The 15,695-nt window shown below is 39.5% G+C and overlaps 1 protein-coding gene across 2 annotated transcripts in view; it reads right to left on the reverse strand.

Annotated features, from left to right (window-relative positions):
- The window catches only part of wwp2 (WW domain containing E3 ubiquitin protein ligase 2), a 204,434-nt gene that overhangs the window by 84,627 nt on the left and 104,112 nt on the right, over positions 1 to 15,695 (reverse strand). The gene's annotated exons all lie outside the window — the stretch shown is intronic.

Genomic DNA, 15,695 nt, shown 5'->3' on the forward strand with positions numbered 1-15,695 from the left:
TTCGCCCAGGTCTCTGGATTACTATTCCAGTGACATTGACACCACACCCTCACACCAATGCTAAGTCGCAAGTGTCTCTGAGGTTTGGGGGAGGAGCCAAACCACTCGAAGTTCTGTGGACTGCTCAGTTTTCTAGATGATTGGCAGTTATTTTTGACTGCAGCTGTCAGTTATTCCAATTCAAGAAATTACAGCAAATGGTTTCAGGAGAAATTTTATAAGTTGAATGGTTCAACAAATTCAACTCAGTCAACATATTTGGAATCTTTGTAAAAGTAGGTCAAACCTTCTTATCCATCAATTGGAAGTACAATACAATGCAGGGAACTTCTTTTCACTTCAGTGCGACCAAGTATTGCTCTTGAAGTTGATTTGCACATCGACATTCGTAAAGGCTACACATGTAATTGTTCTTCTATTGTTCGATAAATTTTAACTATCAATTGAATTTAATGTTGTGACGCTGTACCATTTGCCAACAGAAGAATTAAATACCCATGGAACTATAAAGATAGATTCACTAGCTGAAGTGATATACAGAAATGTTTATTTTAGAATGAATGGAGATATACATGACAAAAGGAATGAAGATTCACTTTTATGACTAATCTCTCAACGAGGTCAAACTACTCAGAGTAAGAAGGTTTAAAAAAAGTACAAATCATTAGACCAACATGTAGACAAAAAGTTAAAAAGATATTCACACCTTCAAATAAGTCTTGATTTTTGAATTCCCAATAAGAGAAAATTCATTTTTGCAAGAGCGTTTAGAAAGACGAAAGACTGATTAAGATAGAGCAGTAGTTTCCTTTCTTTCAAACAATTAGTCATCAAATATCAGACAGGTAATTTAAGATTCATAAATTCAACAGGGATATTAAGGAATTCTGATAATAGTGAGAAACCTTAGCAATTTTCTAATTTGCAATTTTCTGACCTCGTAATAATAGGTTAATGATTAGATATCGTAGTCACTTCTCAGGTTATAAAATGATTTTGTTCAATTTAACCCAAAGTCACAATTGAAAATGCATCAAGTTATATGGCAGTCACCAACTGGAAACTTTTATTCCTTTTTAGCTTTTCTGCTCCAAAAAACAGATCATGATGGGCTGAATGACTTCCACTGAATTATTTAATAGAAAACTTTTGTTCTTTCATTTTAACTTAATCATAGAATCCCTTAGTATGGAAGCAGGCTATTCAGCCCACCAAGTCCACACTGACAATCTGAAGAGCATCTCACCCAGACCCAGACCTAGACCCAGACCCCCTCCCCCCCACCCGACCTATCCTTGTACCCCTGCATTTCCCATGGCGAATCCACCCAGCCTGCACATCCCTGGACACGATGGGCAATTTAGCATGGCCAATCCACCTAACCTGCACATCTTTGGACTATGAGAGGAAACTGAAGTACCTGGAGGAAACCCATACATAGACACGGAGAATATGCAAACTCTATACAGACAGTAACCAGGGCTGGAATCTAACCCAGGTGCCTGGTGCTGTGAGGCACCAGTGAGGCATCAATGCTAACGACTGAGCCATTCTGCTGCCATTGATCTCAAATTTTAAATCCTCTCATTAGATATTCTCACGTCAATGCCCAAAGAAGCTTGGTTGGTGACATATTCTCACATCTCTGCCAGCAAAAGGTGGTATCAATAATACATGCAAAAATAAACAAACAGTCTTTTATTGAAAAATTAATCCACAATAGATGATGAATTTACTGTTAAGGAAACTACCATAAACCCTTTTCTACTGCGTTGTGAATTTTGTCAATGGCAAAACATTGTGCACAAATAGCTCAACTTATAATGTGACTAAAACACTGAACAATACTTCTAATTCATGTTTCCCTTGTTACACTGGTAGATACAGTTTGATTACAAACCAAATCTACACCCGCTGAAACCTTCAACACTGAATAGACCCAAATGTAACCAAGCTGTGCTTTTGGCAACTTCACTAACTGTGGACATTTCACACTTGTAAAAAACATATCATATTCTTGCTTATAGATTTCAAGGGCCAAGAATGTACAATGTCTGTAGAAATATATTAGCAGATGTGTAAGGGCATTGATGGAGTGATTTTCACACACTATAAACATGATTTTCCATTGTGGGAAATACAAAACAAATAATTTTAAATTATTTTAAAAATGTTTTGTATTGAAACATCCAGTAAACATAAACTTTCATTATTAAATGTTTTCTGGAAGAACCAACCAAAAAGGTCAGCAGGCAGATTCACATCAATCCTCAACCAAAATCTAGACAGACTAAATTGAATAGAGTTCTGAAAATTACCACTGGGATCATCCTAAGTGATTACTCCATTTCCATTGATTGCAACGCAGTCAGCATGCCAAATTTGTTCTGCAAGCTCATTTGGAATATCACGATATGCAGCTGCACTTTTCATTGGCTATGTCAGCAAGGAGAACAATACTGAGAGTGGCTAGCACCATTTAAAGTTGAAATAAAAACAGAAATTGTTGGAGAAACTCAGCAGATCTAGCAGCATCTGTGGAGAAAAACCAGACTTAAGTTTCAAGTTCAATGACCCTTCTTCCGAATGTTCTGAGGTGAGACAGCCTGAAGTGCTGAGCTATACAAGTGTGTCAAGACAGCACTGCACACCAATTCACTCCAAGGATTGCATACTTGATATACTTCCAGGGGAAACTCAGTGTGTAATGATTATAATGGTCAGCCAGGTGGATGTCATAGAAAATGAGTTCCCTGATTGGGATTGTTAATCTGGTCCAGTCAGGGGGCCTTCACTGACTGATATAAACAGGATGTGAACAGGAGATTTTTCACTGGCCACCCGGGAAAAAAAAAATAGGAAAAAAAAAATGAGAGTTAATGCCTGCCCCTCTTCCGAAAAAGAAAAATAAACAGGATGTGCCTCTTCCGCGGTTACGTTAGGGCCCGGGTGTCCTTGGAGAAGGAGCACGCGGTGTCCACCACCACCCTGGAGTTGTTCAGGGAGAGGTGGGCGCCGCAGGGAGTGGAGTGCATCATTTCTCCCTCCAACTCTATTTTGATTTAGTCCCTCCCCTCCCCTTCACTGTTTTTTGATCACACAGCATTGCCCTTTGATATGAAGGGCAGTGCTTGTCACAAGAAAAAAAAGACAAAAAAAGAAAAAAAAGAAAAAAAAAGAAAAAAAGAAATAAAAGAAATAAAAGAAAAAAAAAGAAAAAAAAGAAAAGAAAAGAGAATAAACAGGATGTGAACAGGAGATTTTTCACTGGCCACCCGGGAAAAAAAAAATAAGAAAAAAAATAAATGCGAGTTAATGCCTGCCCCTCTTCCGTAAAAGAAAAAAAAACAGGATGTGCCTCTTCCACTGTTACGTTAGGGTCCGGGTGTCCTTGGAGAAGGAGCACGCGGTATCCACCAACACCCTGGAGTTTTTAAGGGAGAGGTGGGCGCCGCAGGGAGTGGGGTGCATCATTTCTCCCTCCAACTCTATTTTGATTTAGTCCCTACTATCCCCTTCACTGTTTTGATCACACAGCACTGCCCTTTGAGGTGAAGGGCAGTGTTTGTCACTGGCCACCCGGGTGTTTTCCTATCTTCCTGGTGGTGGAAATTGAATAAAGATTCGTGCACTTTGTGTCTTTCACTGTGTCTCACACGTATACACACACACCATGGGTGCTGGGGATAAAATAAGCACTACCGTGGTTAGGTGGTAGTGTGGGGGGGTAAAAATAAAAAAAAATAAAAAATTAAAAAAAAGAAAAAATAAAAAATAAATAAAGAGGGTTATTTAATCCCTGAAAAAAAATAAATAGGATGTGAGAAACAAAAACACAGAAATGTCAGCTGTTCTACTCACTTTGAGAGCTGGCTCTGAGGAAGCTGGGCTAGTGTCGAGTATAACGCATATATAAATACACGTGGACTTGGTGATTGGAGGCCGGCCTCTGGAGTTATTTCAGTGGGGACAAGTTTAAAAAATATGCTCCTGAAGAAACTCGATTGCAACAGTCATCCTTGAGTTGAGATAAGCATTTTGGGCATGTTATTTGGGAAGCTTGATCCTTTTGATCCTGTTGTTGAAGACTGTGCTATCTTTTCTGGGCAAATGACATTGGGACAGATGAAAAGCAACAAGTAATTCTCCTGACAGCATGTGGACCTGTAGCTTTTTCCAGTTATTAGGATCCTAACATTTCCTGAGGCACCAGATACTAAAACTTTTCAATAGTTCATAGATTTAGTTAAGGAATATTATGAGCCCAAGATTCCTCTAATTCTGAGATGCTATTGGTTTCACTTGGAAGTTCAAGGTCCAGGGGAATCCATGTTGGGATTTTTAATGAGGTAAAGATGACTGGCAGAGGCATGTGACTTTGATTTAACCCTTAATGAGATGCTGAGAGGCCATTTGGTTTGTGGGAGTTAATGGTGCAAAAGCAACCATGCAAAAGCACCTGCTAGCTGAAGCTCAACTGGACTTCAAACAGCCACTACAAGTGGCTTTGTCATTAGAAAATGTGGCAAGAGAAGATATGAAGGTTTAGTTAGGGTGCTTCAGAGTTAAAAGTTAGTCAGGAAGGACCTAAAGATAGAGCTAAGGGCCAGGAGGGGACATGAGCAGTCTTTAGCAGGTAGGATCAAGGAAAACCCTAAAGCTTTCTATAGTCGTGTCAAGAATAAAAATGACCAGAGTAAGGTTAGGACCAATCAAGGAAAGTAGTGGGAAGTTGTGTGTGGAGTCTGAAGATATAGGAAAGGTGCTAAATGAATATTTTTCATCAGCATTCACACAGGAAAAAGGCAATGTTGTTGAGAATACGGAGATACAGTCTATGAGACTAGACATAATTGAGGTTCATAAGGAGGAGGTGTTAGCAATTCTGGAAAGTGTCGTCATTATACAGGAATACTGCCAGAACACTGGAGAATAGAAAATGTTGTTCCCTTGTTCAAGAAGGGGTGTAGAGACAACCCTGGTATTTATAGACCAGTGAGCCTTACTTTGTTGTGGGCAAAGTTTTAAAGAATTGTAAGAGATGTGATTATCAATCCTCTAGAAAGGAATAAGTTGATTAGGATAATCAACACTTTTTTTAAAAAAAGAGTAGGTAGTGCCTCACAAACCTTATTGAGTTTGTTGAGAAGGTGACCAAACAGGTGGATGAGGGTTAAGCAGTTCATGTGGTGGATATGGATTTCAGTAAAGTGTTTGATAAGGTTCCCCAAAGGAGGCTTTTGCACAAAATAAGGAGACATGGGATTGAGGGCGATTTAGATCAGACATTGTCTAGCTGTAAGAAGACAGGCAGTGGTGGTTGATGGGAAATGTCCATCCTGGAGTTCAGTTACTAGTAGTGTACTGCAAGGATCTGTTTTGGGTCCACTGCTGACTGTCATTTATCAAAATGACTTGATGAGGGCATAGGATGGTTTTGTAATGTTGCGGATGACACTAAGGTCCGTGGAGTTGTGGACAGTGAAGGATATTGCAGATTACAGAGGGACATAAGCTGCAGAGCTAGGCTGAGAGGTGGCAAATGGAGTTTAGTGTGGAAATGTGAGGTGATTAAGATTAGATTTTTTTTTTAGATTAGATTACATTACAGTGTGGAAACAGGCCCTTCGGCCCAACAAGTCCACACCGACCTGCCAAAGTGCAACCACCCATACCCCTACATTTACCCCTTACCTAACACTACGGGCAATTTAGCATGGCCAATTCACCTGACCTGCATGGCCAATTCACCTGACCTGCACATCTTTGGACTGTGGGAGGAAACTGGAGCACCTGGAGGAAACCCACGCAGACACGGGGAGAACGTGCAAACTCCACACAGTTAGTCGCCTGAGGCAGGAATTGAACCCGGGTCTCCGGCGCTGTGAGGCAGCAGTGCTAACCACTGTGCCACCGTGCTGCCCACACTGCTGTACATTCACATGGATAGCATTGAGTTGAGGGGTGTGTAGGTTAACTTTGGAAGGAGCAACAGGAATACAGAGTACTGGGCTTAATGGTAAGACACTTGGTAGTGTGGATGAGCAGAGTGATCAGTGTCCACGTGCATAGTTCCCTGAAAGTTGCTACCTAGGTTGATAGGGTGCTTAAGATGGCATATGGTGTGTTAACTTTTTTATTAGTAGATGGACTGAGTTTTGGAGCCATGAGGTAACGTTGCAGCTGCACAAAACTCTGGTGTGACAGCACTTTTAACTATGTACAGTTCTGGTCACCACATTATCGAAGTTGAATGCTGAATATAGGATTAAAGACAGGATTCTTGGCAGTGTGGAGGAACAGAGGAATCTGGGTGTGCAAGTACATAGATCCCTCAAAGTTGCCACCTAAGTGGATAGGGTTGTTAAGAAAGCACATGGTGTTTTGGCTTTCATTAACAGGAGGGTCGAGCTTAAAAGTAGTGAGGTCTTGCTGCAGCTCTACAAGTCCCTGGTGAGACCACACTTGGAATATTGAGTCCAGTTCTGGTCGCCCTACTATTGGAAAGATAGAGGCTTTAAAGAGGGTGCAAAGAAGGTTTACCAGAATGCTGCCTGGACTGGAGGGCTTGCCTTATGAAGAAAGGTTGAAGAGCGCTGACTTTTCTCTCTGGAGAGAAGGAGAAAGAGAGGAGACCTGATTGAGGTGTACAAAATAAGAGGAATAGATAGAATCAATAACGAGAGACTTTCTCCAGGACAGAATTGACTGATACGAGAAGTCATAGTTTGAAGATGTTAGGAGGAAGGTATAAAGGAGATGTCAGAGGTAGGTTCTTTATGCAGAGAGTTGAGTGCATGGAATGCATTGCCAGCTGTGGTGGTAGAAGCAGAGTCATTGGGGACATTTAAGTGACTGCTGTACATTCACATGGATAGCATTGAGTTGAGGGGTGTGTAGGTTAAGTTACTATATTTTTGACATTAGGATTAAATCATGGGCCAAAGGGTCTGTTCTGTGCTGTATTTTTCTATGTTCCATTATCAGAAGGACGTGGAAGCATTGGAAAAGGTACAGAGGAGATTTACCAGGATGTTGCCTGGTATGGAGGGAGGGTCTGGAGGGAGGGTCTTGAGGAAAGGCTGAGGGACTTGAGGCTGTTTTCATTAGAGAGAAGGTTAAGAGGTGACTTAATAAAGGCATAAGATGATCAGATAGGGTGGTCAGTGAGAGCCTTTTTCCTCTGGTGATAGCTAGAACAAGGGGGACATAACTTTAAATTGAGGGATGATAGATATAGGGTAGCTGTTGGAGGTAGGTTCTTTACTCTGTGGTAAGGGTGTGGAATGTCTCCCCTGCAGCAGTAGTGGACTCATCAACATTAAGAGCATTTAAATGATCACTCCATAAACATATGGATGATGATGGAACACTTGGGTTAGATGGGCTTTAGATTGTTGTGCTGACCTGTGGAACCATCAAGAGCCAAAGGGCTTGTACTGCGCTGTAATGTTCTATGTTCTGGGAGCATATGTGTTACAGGATATATTGTAGAACTGAACACCCTTGCTAGTCTGTCTAAGTTTGGGGGACACCACTTGAGTGAAGGCAATTGCTTGGTGTCACTCAATATATCATTAGCAGAGAGACTCAGCAAAACCCCATTGTACTTGCTGCTGGTCTGTAGACCTGAGACAGCAAAAGTCTCAATCGGCCTGAGCTGAGTAAGAGAACTCACAGACTGGTATCCAGGAGAGTGCATACCTTGGAAAGTCCACCTACATCTGGCTTAGAACAATTAAATTACTGACCAACATCCAAATCAGAACTAATCAAAATATGCATCTGGTTAAATGGTCTCCTGGTTCTAATGGATGTTGATACTGGCATAGCTGTATCAGTGATTAGAGAACCAATCTTAAACAAAACTCACTCTGGACTCTAACACTTAAGTTTCCATAAGACTGCAGCTAGACTGAGAACCTTTTACAGATTAAGGGTACAACTGCAATTCTAGGCTTGTATGAGAAACAGCTGGTTCAATTACCGCTGATTGTAGTAAAAGGCTTGGGCTGAAGCTTGGAGTTAAATTGGTTGAGAAAGGTTGGCTGAACCATTTTCAATTGCTGCATGAGTGAAGATCTAGTTGTATACCCAGAGGTTTTTCAGGAAGGTCTTGGGACTATTAAAGGAGCCAAGGCCACCTTGCATGTTGACTAGAAAGCAATTCCATGATTCTGCAAGGCCTGCCAAATGCCTTTGGCCTTATGTGTAAACATAAAGGCAGAAATCAGGAGGCTGCTTATGTGCAACCCCAATGGGTGGGTGCGCCTTTGCAGGGATTTTAAATTAACTGTAAACCTCTTCTCGCAGCTGGATAAATACCCAAACCCTTGCATAGAGGATTATACACAAAACTAGCTTTGGGTGGGGCGGGGCGGAGGAAGATTCTGCCCTTCACAAAGCTGGCCATGATCCATGCATACCTGCAGTTTTGGTTAGGTGAGGATTCCCAGAAGTATCCTACAAATAATATCCATAAGGGTCTGTACCAACATATGAAACTACCATTTGGGGTATCATCAGCCTTTGCCATTTTCAGCAGTTGATAGAGAACATTTTACAAGGTCTACCCCAGGTTGCCATTTATCTCGATGACCCGCTAATAACAGGAAAGCTCAATAAAGAGCACTTAGAGAACATGGACACAGTCCTTAGACATTTCTCCAAGGTGAGCATATGCCTTCGAAGGGAAAATGTTCCAAGCACTTAAAATGACCTACTTTGGCTACAGAGTTGGCAAGGCCAGCTAACACCCATTGGAAGACAGTGAGGGTAATCAAAGGTGCCCCAGCTCCCACGTCGGTGTTGGAGCTTGGGTTTTTCCTTGGATAAGTGAAATATTATGGAAAGTTCATATGTAACCTGATCTCAATCTTTTGCAATACACCGACTCTCTGAAATGTTCGTCACAGACAATGGACCGTCATTTACCAGCAAGAAATTGGAGTATTTCCTAGTCGAGTGGCATTTAGCATATAAGGACAGCCCTATTCCATCCATCGCCCAATAATCTGGCGAGAAGAGCAGTTCAAACTTTGAATGAAGGCTTAAACAAAACCTACAGCTTCAATTGATACCAAATTGTCCTGGTTCATATTTGATTAATTTGGATCACTCTTCTTGCAACTACACGGATAACTCTAGCAGATTTGCTAATGGGGAGAAGACTCTGCACCAGGTTAAATCTGATCTTCTTTTGGAGGGGCGGGGGAAGAGGAGGAGAGGACTGAAATGGCATTAGGAACACCATGGCTCCTCTAAACAAGAGACTCTTTACTTCAAAGATAATGATTGGTACCGAAACCATAGAAATGGTTTTGTGCGAGGAAAATAGTGTCTCTCAAACTTAATTGAGTTTTTTGAGGAAGTTACCAAAAGGATTGATTGCACAGCAGTAGACATTGTTTACTTGAACTTTAGTAAAGCCTTCAACAAGATTTCATATGGTAAGACTCCAGTTAGTTGGTAAATTTAGATCACGTGATTCAGGGTGAACTTACCTATTGGCTACAAACTGGCAGGAGACAGTGATGGTGGAGGGTTGCTTTTCAGACTGGAGGCCTGTCCCCAGAGGTGTGCCACAGGGATCAGTTCTGCAACCTCTTTTGTTTCTCATTTATACAAGTGTTCTTGATAAGATTATTGAAGGCATGGTTAGTATGTTTGTAGATGACACCAAGCATAGTAGACAGTGAAAAAGGTTTTCTTAGATTACAAAGGGATCTTGATCAAATGGGTCATTGGACTGAAAAATGGCAGATGGAGTTCAATCTGGATAAATGGGAGATATTGCATTTTGGTACAACAAACAAGGGTAGGGCTTATATAATTAATGGTGTACGCTATTTGAAGCAAGCAGTCCTAATTAATGTTGACTTTTGCAAAAACATAATCTATATACAGCACTACTGAAAACTAGGATGCCAGAACAATTGAAAGGACAGTCACATTTTTTAAAAAAGCTAACTAATGTCAAAGATAGCAATGCAGAATCTTTCAATCTAGTGGTTTGTTAGTTATTGAAAGAGTAAAATTAGTAGTTTACCTGTGATTTCGCACTTATGAGGAATTTGAATTGTATCTGTTTTTCACTAAAATCATACTAACATTGACAGCTAAGAGATAAGGCAAGTGGAGCTAGAACTGATTAATTAGCCTGTTCTGCTTTTTCACTGCCCTAGTGTGCAGCTACAGTATCATATTTTATCAAACAATGCTGATAACAATTAAGAGGAGAGTATTTTAAGAAATTCCAATTATTCTAATTTGGCGTAGAATGTTGAATTCAAGTATATATTCAACCTCATTTGCTAAAACTAAACAGCAGCAACAACGCTTGGAGCAGTGACCGTAGATTATTGACAAGTTTCATGAACACAATCAATCAAGTTTCCCATAAATTCTAAGCAGTCAACCAATGGAAAAATATATAGGAAGAAGGGGGGTTTCTTACTCCACATCTCAAACATATTGTCTGGTGGATCAAACACAGAACAATTAACACAAGAGTTATCAATCAGTTGGATCATTCCACCTTCAAGACCATTCAGAAGAATTAGCAAAAGGCCAAGAAAACAGTAAATTCTCACACTACAAGTAATGTGTTATATTTTTCTAGCAGTATCCTTGACAATGTTGACAACTCCAGAGTGTAATTCGTTCCCAGAACTGTAGCTGAGACCAAACTTCAAACTACAATGATTGTATGAAATTGAATAAAGGCAAGTGAATACTCTTTCACAATGGAGATAATAATAAAAAGTTGGACGTCACAAAGTATTAATTCTTGCATTAAAAAATCCCATACACAAACTCACTCTTCTTATCAAATCTTCAATAAGATTTTAAACAGTTACCATACACATTAATTTTGGGATATCTTGAATGCATTTGTATGATATAGTTGCATTTCAGATAAACACAAACTATTGGTCATATTCATAAGCCTAACTAGCCATCCAACATTAGCAATTTAAAATATTTCGTGTGTTTTCATGAACTTTATAAGATTATTACATTTTGAAACGTACCTTTAATGCAAAGTTCAAAGAAAAAAGAATACTGGCAAAAGATTTCACATTTCACTTTGGAGAAATGTCCATTTGTTCAATTATGAAAAGAAGAGAAATTCAAAAGAAACTCATTGTGGTCGTGTGGCAATTTTAACACCTTTCACAGTTACTCATGGTACAAAGCCAGCTGCAGTTGAAATACGGCAGCAAAGAAACTACTGCTATGGATAATCAGGAATAAGCTTTTACGTTCAAACTGGATGATTTTAAGAGTTTGTTTCTGCCAAAAAAAAAGAAACATAACAGATGGGACTCTTAAAGATTTAAGGAAAGAAAGGTGTCAGGGTTCACTTTGATGGTGAAACTCAGAGGCACAATTGTCAGAGGACACTGGAAATTTCAACTTGACATGGCAGGGAGAAGTGAACCTTCACTGTGAGCTGGGAATTGCTTTGGCACTGTTCCTTTAATGCTACATTTCTGCCAGAAGAGTGGCACACAATAAAATGATTGTGTAAAGCATATTTCAGTTGCATTCATGAAAACGAAAATATCTTTTCTTTAGTTTATTAGTTGCCTGTTAACCAATATTTAATACGTATGGATTTCAGATTGTTTGTTGCAATAAAAGCCTTAAGTGAAATCTTATCATTCAGTTCTTTGTATTGGTTCTTGGGAAATTCACGTCTTCAAAGGAATTATTGGTCTCTATGACATTATAACAATGTTTGAGTAGTGAGCAAGCTTAAGAATCAAAAATTTATAATGAGAAACAAAGAAATGGCTGACAAACTAAATTCATACTTTGTGCCCTCCTTTGTGAAGACAGAAACAAAGTACCAGAAGTGATGGGGATCAGAGGGTTAACTGAGAGGGAAGAGGTGAAGCAAATCTATATTAGTAGAGAAATGATGTTGAAGAAATTGATTGGATTGAAGGCTGAAACTCCCAAGGGCCCAACAACTCAAAGGAAGTGGCCCTAGAAATAGTGGGTGAGTTAGTGGTCATATTTCAAGATTCTTTAGTCTCTGAATCAGTTCCTACAGATTGGAAGGTTGATAATGTAACTCCACTCTTTAAAAGAGGAAGTGGAGAGAAAACAGAGAATTTATAGACCAGCGAGTCTGACATTGGTTGTGGGGAAGATGCTAGAGTCCATTATCGAGGATTTTATAGCAGAGCACTGAGAAAACAGTGACAGAATCAGACAGAGTCAGGATGGATTTACAAAAGGGAAATCATGCTTGATAAGTCTTTCAGAATTCTTCAAGGACGTAACTAGTAGAGTTGATCAAGTGGAGCCAGTGGATATAGTTTACTTGGACCTTCAGAAGACTTTATTAATATGTAAAATTATAGTGATTGGAATTGGGGGTAGTCATTGACATGGATAGAAAATTTGTTAGCAGACTGGAAACAAACAAGTTAGAATGAATGGATGTTTTTGGAATGACAGAGAGTGACTAGTGGGATACTGCAGGGATCATTGCAAGTACCACAGCTATTTACTGCATATGTTAAATGATTTAGATGAGGGCACGAAATGTAATATCTCAAACTTTGCAGATGACACAAAGTTGAGTGGAAGGGTGAGCTGTGAGGATTTACAGAGGTTTCAATATGTTTTGGACAAATTGAGTGAGTGGGCAAATGCATGCAGTATAATGTGGATAAATATGAGGTTATCCACTTTGTAGATTATTATTTGAATGGCTGTAAATGAGAGACGGTCATGTACAGTGAGATGTGGGTGTCCTTGTGCACTAGTCAAGAAAGTAGGTGTGCAACGCAGGCACTAAAGAAGCAAACTGCATGTTGGCTTTTATGGTGAGAGGATTCAAGTACAGGAACAAGGAGGTCTTACTGCAATTGTATAAGGCATTGGTGAGGCAACACCTGGAATATGGTGGGCAGTTTTAGTTTCCTTATCTGAGGAAGGATGCTCTTGCTATTGAGGGAATACAGCAAAAGTTTATCAAATTGATTTCAGAAATGACAGGACTGACACAGGAGCAGACATTGAGTTGGCTAGGATTTTATTTATTGGAGTTTAGAAGAATGATGAGAGGATCTTATTGAAACCTATAAAGTTATAAGAGGACTAGACTGGTTAGATGTAGGAAGGATGTTCCTGATGGTGGAGGAGTCCACTACCTGAGGACGTTGTAGTTTAAGGACAAGGGTAAACTTTTTAGGACTGAAATATGGAGAAATTTCTTCCCTCAGAGAATGGGCAGCCTATGGAATTCACTACCCAGAAAAAGGCTGAGGTTAAAACATTATGTTTTCAAGGAGCGGGGTAGATGTAGCTGGGGATCAAGGGATACTGTAGGGGAGGGCACGGTTAGGATCTTGAGCTCAAAAATCAGCCATGATCATAGTGAATGACAGAGCAGCCCTGAAGGGTTGAATGGCCTACTTCGTACCTATCTTCTTTGTTTTTATGTTTCTATTACCTACTCCTGCTTTTCTGTTTCCATGTCATCAAATCTACAATTGTTACATGCAAAAACCAATTAAAACACACTTAAGTAACCTGGTTCATTAATATACTGAGGGAAGACTATACTAATGACACCAAGATGACTTAAAGACATTGAAATTTAAATTTCCAGAAGAGTCAAGTAAGGGCAGCTGCAATACATGTTCTAGGCAAGCCAGAAAATTTCAGGTGAAATGATCTAATGACACAACCCTTTCAAAGAAAAGCATATTTACAGAAAATCAGTCCAAGTTTAAGACAAATAGAAACTAGCCGGAGGCTGTTAAATTCCCCACCATCTATTGCAAAAGGGCCCTTTGTTGGATGTGTTTGCCCATTATACAGATAAATATTCAGTTTGCCATCATTTATGAGCCTTGGTCTTCAGAACTTTCCTTGCAACACTGGTCTCACTATACCAGTTCCAAGGATTATACACAAAGCAGGTCCACATTCTTTTTCACGATCAAGAGTTATTTTAGGCTTTCACCGAAAGACCATTAATGCTGAGGCAAAAGTTTTAATTATACAGCCTAGCCTTTTAATCCATGAATGTGAGTTAGTTTCAAAGTTATACATACGTAAAAAAAGATTACAAAGAAGTTGTACTTATGATTATTTTACAAAAAGTAATTCCATTGAAATTCACAACCTCTTCAGGCAAAACATATAAAATAGCAACCAAATGATTTAAAAAAAAAAATTCTTTACCATGCATAGAACTCAAAAAATACAGCTGTATCTCATTTCTAAAAATGATTTAAATGACCACGAATAAGGCCCATCAGCAAAATCACATTATCCAACTTAGGTTCTGGAAAGTGATTTTTTTTATTATTCTGGCCAATTTTCTCCTCTTTCCATTCCCATCCCCCACCCATCCACCTCCCCCTGCCTGCAATCATTTGACTCCCCCCCACCGCGTCCAACAACTGAATACACACAATGCACTTCGTAGAAAATTCCAAAGATCCACAACATTCTAAATGAGAAACTTCACCTTATCTCAGTACTAAATGTCTGATCCTTTATCCTGAGACTGCACTATCTGGGAATAGAACTCAAGTTCCAGAATGTCTAACTCATCCAAATGGCCGTTATGCATGTACAAACCATTTATTGCACTAGCATCGACATCTTTACTTCTCTGGGTAATGACATTTCTCCTGAATTCCTTATTCATACCTTACACATTGTATTTATGATCTCAATGTGACATACCCAAAAAGTGAAAATATCATATCCATGTCCTATCAAATGTCTTCATTATTTTAAAGAGTTCTATCAAATCATTCCTCAGTGTTCCAATCTCTTATAAAAAAAAACAGACCAGTCTTTTCAGTGGTCTTGTTGCTCTAGCAGGCATATCTTTGCAGACCTGTTATCATTGCTTCTGAAATTGATTTATAATTTTACAATCCTTCTATATTGCTTTTTGAATTACAGACATCATAACTGTACTCATTATTGCAAATAAGGTCCAAGGTACTATACAGGTTTGACCTGAACCTGCTTGAATTCTATCCTGTAAAAATGTATTCATTCAATTTGTAGCTTTATTAATCAGCAAAGCTTCTTTACAAATTTGTTTACCTGTTCTCTTGGACTCCTCTGTTCCTTAGTCCCTGTTTAGATCCTCATTATTCAAGCAGTAGATAGCCTTCTTATCCCTCATCCCAAGATTCACCACGTCACACACACCTATATTGAAACACGCTTGGCGATTAACTGCCTATTTATGTACAGTGGTGCTCAATAATATTTATTGATGTTTCCTTAGATTGATTGTGGAGTTTGAAGTCATTTATAAGAACCCCATCAGCAATCTCCCTTCATCCGCCAAACTGCTGTTACCGAAGTTTTGCATTGACTAAGTGTTAAGACGAGAACATTCTGCTCTGTACAGCTAAACTCTTAACTGAGTAACTTCACAGCCCAGGCTGGTGCCAAGAAACAACTTTTTCCAAGTCAGGTTCCAGCACCCATCCCAAAGCCAATGTGTTCAGTGAAGCAGCTATGAATTAAAAGCTGAATCTATATGGGGAGGAAAAAAGCAACATCAGTGTCCAGGTAACACAACATAATCCTACTCAAATGACCAGACACTCATGCTTTTGTGAAGTAAGCTTCAGCATGCTATATACACACTGGTGAAGAATGATACATTGGATGTTTAGCCAGACCCACAGCTGGTTAAC

Source organism: Chiloscyllium plagiosum, unplaced genomic scaffold, assembly GCF_037043375.1.
Source record: "Chiloscyllium plagiosum isolate Xiang-an unplaced genomic scaffold, Cpla_swu_hap1 HiC_scaffold_17, whole genome shotgun sequence".
Lineage (NCBI taxonomy): Eukaryota > Metazoa > Chordata > Chondrichthyes > Orectolobiformes > Hemiscylliidae > Chiloscyllium > Chiloscyllium plagiosum.